This window comes from Sinocyclocheilus grahami, unplaced genomic scaffold (assembly GCF_001515645.1).
Source record: "Sinocyclocheilus grahami isolate Dianchi unplaced genomic scaffold, SAMN03320097.WGS_v1.1 scaffold2421.1, whole genome shotgun sequence".
NCBI classification, from domain to species: Eukaryota; Metazoa; Chordata; class Actinopteri; order Cypriniformes; family Cyprinidae; genus Sinocyclocheilus; species Sinocyclocheilus grahami.
The window spans coordinates 18,364-24,479 of record NW_015507600.1 but is presented as its reverse complement, the minus strand read 5'-3'; positions in this window follow the sequence as shown (position 1 = coordinate 24,479).

The window sequence follows — 6,116 nt, the reverse complement described above, 5'->3', positions numbered from 1 at the left end:
CTGTGACTTGACTTGGTTCATGAAGATCAGCTGTGACTTGACTTGGTTCATGAAGATCAGCTGTGACTTGACTTGGTTCATGAAGATCAGCTGTGACTTGACTTGGTTCATGAAGATCAGCTGTGACTTGACTTGGTTCATGAAGATCAGCTGTGACTTGACTTGGTTCATGAAGATCAGCTGTGACTTGACTTGGTTCATGACAATAAACTGTGACTTGACTTGGTTCATGAAGATAAGCTGTGACATAATGGGGTGCTGTTGCGTCCGCCATTTTGCGATCAAACTCCGCTGTCGCCACCATTTTGTGAGCGTGCTCTAGTGTGGCCGCCATTACACAAGCGGACTCGGTGTCATGTTTCTCCGGAACCCCCACCGTGAACACGGAGTCAACACACAGCAGAGCAAAATACCCAAAATAGCTTAGAGAAGAACGGGGACCCTCATGGATTAATCGTGACCTTAAGGGTTCATTTTCTCCTTCACAAAAAAAGTCTATTAGCACACAGTCTGGCAAATCAGAATGACACGCAATGTCCAGATACTCTTGAATACAGCCTTCAAGCGGGCGTGTACCCTGCTTTAAGGCTAATAATAGTTTGGCAGTGTCCATACCTGCCCAATGCCCACAGGAAAAGCTGCTGGATCCTTGTGTGGCCGAATATTCTGTTACGGGGCTGACGAGACGTGAGACGTGCGGATCCATGTGCAACGCTTTATTCTGGAGACGTGGTCAGAAACAGGCATAAGTCAAACATTGGCAAACGGGTATATTGAGGGCAAGACAGCAGAGTAATCCAAAACAGGCGTGGTCGATAAACGGCTAACAATATCCAGAGGGCTTGACATGAGGGGTTATCCAATAACACAAGCTAGAGTCCAGGCGAGGTGCAAACACAGTTCGAAACAGCAGGCAAAGGGTTAACTCAAGATAAACAGGCAATAATCAGGTAACACGGGAAAGTAGGCAAGACAAGACTATGACTAGACTATGGAAACTAGAACTTCATGACAAAAATGAAGAGGTTGATGTGGTTGGTGATGATGATGAGAGTGTGAGCACCGAATCGTCATCGGGCATTCCCAGCCGCGCATACAGGGATATGCTGGATGTGATGGATCGTGCCTCTGAGAGGCTCGTTCTAGCGTGGAGATATCTAAATCCTGTGGGAAACCATATTCCTTTTGGCTGCATGTCTTTCAGCATGCAGATTATGCAAATGTTGAGGGTGTGGCCAAGCGCGGATCCAAATCCTTGAATGAGAATGGAAGCAATGCAATTGAAGGTGAAATAGTCTATGTCTATGATGATTTCCAAGTCCTGCTCATGATTTCAAAAGAAAAAAAATTGTCCTTCATGCGCACTTAAAATAATCCAGCAAAAATTTCAGTCCACAACGCTAAATCCTTGTACTTGGGACATTTGATAATTCACAAGGTGATGTGGTGTTAACAATCCTTTATGAAGAACTCCTAACTCCACTCGATGTCTATATCAGTAGAGTCTTTGCAACTACTCATACAGCAAAAAAGAGTAACATTTAAAGAGGGAACATAAACATAAATTCAATATATCAATTGAAAACAGATACAAAAATATATATATAAAGAGAAGAAAACCTTACATGATTGAGCTGGAAACAAAGTTTCTTAATTGTGACTCCATGAGCTTTGCTAATAGTATGACCATGCTTCCCTCTACCAAGAAAATCTTTTTTGGTCATACAGATAAGAGTAATACATCTTTCAAATCTGTAAAGACTATGTTTATTTGTGTGCACTCACAAGAACAACAAAACATTGCAATTCTGTAAAATAATGAAAGCAAAGTCCTGGCCAAACGTCCACAGACAGCTCGCGTTCAGAGCGACATCCAGTTCACGGACCAAAAGTGTGAGTAAACTTTATTGAGATCGGGACATATCAACCAGTAATTTAATTTCAAGTAACGAACAGTAGAAAATTCAGGAATGAATGGTATGTGACTTATGACAGAATATAGTCGCACAACTGATCATTAATTTTTTTCTTCACATGTCTCGCCTTTGGTAACAACGATTCACCGTGCTTTTTTTTCTTGCCCCCTCCTTACTCAAGAGTCAAATATCGCCCATGCAGCTGACATTATGTCTTTCTTCATCCAGCTGAGAATCTTTTCAAGAAAGTTTTGTAGTTCAGTCTGTATTTCATGCCAGTGGAGTAGCCCCAGATTTCTGATTGCTTAAAGTATATAAAGAAAGTAATTTAATGTTTCATGGAAAACAGCAAGGACTTTACCATTTAAAAAAATTATTGAGAAACTAATAAAGTTAAAGGTGCAATAGGTGATTGTCTGCGCACCGGGTTCGCGCAACAGGATACGTCATCAGCGCATTCACGCACGCTGTGCAGACAGAGCGAGAATGGCAGACAAACATCAACAACCCCATCTTCCTTCCTGGTATTGTAGTAACGTTACTTTTAAAGTTTTCTCACCGGTGAATGACACATGATATAGCCCAGTGGTTAATCCAGTCCTCGCGCCAGGTCGTTAGAAGTGAGCTACGTGCATGAACTATGTTCCGATCGATATGATACCTACACAGTGTTCATTGCTGAACGGGGGAAATCCGTTGAAGTTTACTTTACTTCGGAACATGGGCTGGAATTGGGAACCGCTGATGTAGCCTATTGTAGTAATGTTGTCTCTGGTGTTCTGGTCTGTGAGCGTAAATGTGTTAAGGGGGCGTGGCTTTGGAGGGCGATTGCAGGGAGGGTTGAACATTCACTTTCAGTGCTATCAGGCTAAAGTTAGCATTTTCCAAGATCTCCTACAGCACCTTTAATGATGCTTAATCGTCATCTCTACGGTGGACGCACAATATACGTTTCATACGGATTACATAATCTGAGAATATTTGTTTTGTTTTGAATTAGTTTATTATTAAAACATTTTGCCTAGATCCTATCTCTCTTGTCTGTGAGGCAACGGAGTTTCGGTTTATTTTTGACGCGCTCAAGTTCACAGGGATCGAGACAGCAGAAATAGTATCCTGTTTGTTTTTATTATTTTACAGCGCACAACGTTTTGTTGCTATTGTGAGTGTACACAAACAAATGTAGACCCTTACCAGATTCGAACGATGTAATTATTCTTGCCTGTATGACCAAAAATTATGGAATATTTTAAGTGCAAGTGATCGCACCAGCACCTCCATGTTAACTGTCATGAAGTATAAGCACACTGCTATTCAGCTTCCACACTCCACAAAAACACTTGAAAATGCGCACATTTAGTACAGACATTATAGCCTACATGTAATATTGAGTGGCCCCCTCATTTTAAGATGGGCAAAATAAACAAAGAAATGAATAATTCACTGAAAACTGGAAGTAAGTCACTGTTGTCACTATCATCTGAGATGTAATCGGCTGGGTTTCTATGTTTTCTGTGGATTAGCACTATTTTGAACTGACTGTTTAAATGCATTCTAATTCTATTAATATCTAGTTTTGTGCACATGTTTCTGTGATGGTTATGTTTAGGGGTAAGGGCTGGGTTAGGCAATAGAAAATATCATGAACCTGATGTAAAAAACAATGAGTGTGTGTATGTGTGTAAAAGAGAGAAAAGACATACATTTTCTCAAACCTGGTGTGATTCTGAAATGTTCTCCATGATCCAAACTAGAAAAAATAAAATCAATCATTCAATCAAAAAGTAACACAATTGATAAAGCACAATTAAGATGTTTAAACAAAGAATCTCTCAAAGCAGCACATGTGTTTCTACTGACGGTTAAATTTACAGAAAAATAACTCTATGCAAGTACACAAATGCACAGAGGCAGCTTAAAACACAATGACTGCCATTAAAAGTCTTATTTGAAGCTAATATATATGCAGTAAGAACTGTAATTATGAAAACGAGTTTTCCAAACATCCCTTTTCACTCCACTGTAATTGCAATAATCTAGAGAAATTTGTGTATGAAGTCTAACAACAGATAATATTGTCCACAGAGAGATCTGATCTGAATATTAATAAGTCCACCTGGTCCCGGAAGGGAGTAGTGGGAACCTTGGGCACGTATCCAGGCCGGGTCTCAGGACCACGTGAAAGTATGTTGGCCCGAACACCAAGCACTCTACGCTCACCGAAAATGCTTGTAGGTCCCTGACCCTCTTGATGGAGGTGAGCGCGGTCAGCAGCGCTGTCTTTGAGAGACAGGAACTTAAGCTCGACTGACTCCAGCGGCTCAAATGGATCCCTCTGAAGTCCCACCAGGACAACAGAGAGATCCCAGGAGGGCACGAGGGGTGGCCTAGGAGGGTTTAGCCTTCTGGCACCCCTCAGGAACCTGACAATCAGGTCGTGCTTCCCCAGGGACCGGCCATCCACTGCCTCGTGATGCACTGCGTTAGCAGCAACATACACTTTCAAGGTGGAGGGAGACAGCCTACTCTCCATACTTTCTTGCAGGAAAGAAAGCATGACTCTGATAGGGCATCTTCGGGGGTCTTCTCAGTGAGAAGAACATCAGTCAGCAAACAAACTCCACTAGTGATAGTGTCTACCACCGCCGGAGGCAGATCACTTAAGTCTGACGTGTCCCATCCAGGAGCCACACGTGGAGGTTCCAGAGATCTGGAAGCGGGTGCCATATGATGCCCTGCCCCTGGGAAAGAAGGTCTTTCCTTAGGGGAATCTGCCAGAGAGGGGCTATCGTGAGGAGCATGAGTTCCAAAAACCAGGTCCGGGTGGGCCAGTAATATGCAACTAGCAAGGCCTGTTCCTCGTCCTCCCTGACTTTGCACAGTGTCTGTGCGAGAAGGCTCACTGAGGGAAATGCGTACTTGCGTAGGCCTCGTGGCCAGCTGTGTGCCAGTGCATCCGTGCCGAGGGGGGCCTCGGTCAGGGAATAGTTTGAGTAGCTTATATTAGGGTATCTTTGGATACTGAAGATTTTCTTTTTCTTTAGTTAGTGTAGAATTGATCATTGAGAATTGACATTGATAATTGAGAGGGTTATGTTTTGATTTAATTTAATTAGCAAAGTAATTAGCATGTCACTAGCATGTTTCTAGCCTGATTAGCATGTTACTATCATGTTTCTAGCATGATTAACAAGTTAATAGCATGTCGCTAGCATTTTTATAGCATGATTAGTAAGTAACTACCATGTTGCTAGCTTGATGAGCAAGGTACTAGTGTCACGAATCCGGTCCATGAACTTCCATCTGCTAGCCATCAGAGGTCACCCTTTCCAATTTCATTGACTCTCGCACTACACACTGTTGCACATCACCCCGGACTACATATCCCATCATTCATTGCACTGATTGCACTCAGCACGGATTGCACACAGCTGTTAACACTGATTGCACCCAGCTGTTTCATATCACTCCCTCACTATTTAACACTCACTCTGATCCCTTCCCTCTGCCGAGTATTGTTTAGCGCATCTCTCTAGATAGCTACACTACAGAGCCCTCATTAGTTTCCCTGCCTTAGCCTTTTTCTTGGTTCCTGATCTTCGCCTGGTTTCCTGGATTTCTCCCTTTAGTCTTGTCCCTTCTGATTCTGTTTGCCGTTCATCGACCTACGCTAGCCCTAGGATTATTCTTGTGTCTTGCCCGCCTTTTACCTGTCTGCCATTATCCGACCCATGCCTGTTTTATGACCACATCTCTGTCTTCTCCTAATAAAAGCTTTGCATATGGATCCGCACGTCTCACGTCTCATCAGCCCCGTTATAGGGACATTGGCCAGGTATGGACACTGCAAGGCTGTTGTTAGCCCTCGAGCAGGGCACACGCTCGAGGCGTACATTCAGGAGTATCTGGACATCGCCTATCACTCTGATCTACCGGACTGTGTCTTAATTGATTTTTTTTGTAGTTAACCAACCGCTAAAATATAAACTCGTTCACGAGGGTCCTTGTTCATCACCGAGTTGTTTTTTGGACTTTGCGTTATTGACTGTAGGCTCTCGATTCACTGTGGGTATCGCGGAGGAACGCAACCCCACACTCATTCCTGTAATGGCCTCCGCACTAGATTGCGTTCACAAAATGGCGGCGACAGAGGAGCCTGATCACAAAATGGCAGACACAACAGCGCCCCGTCAAGTCACA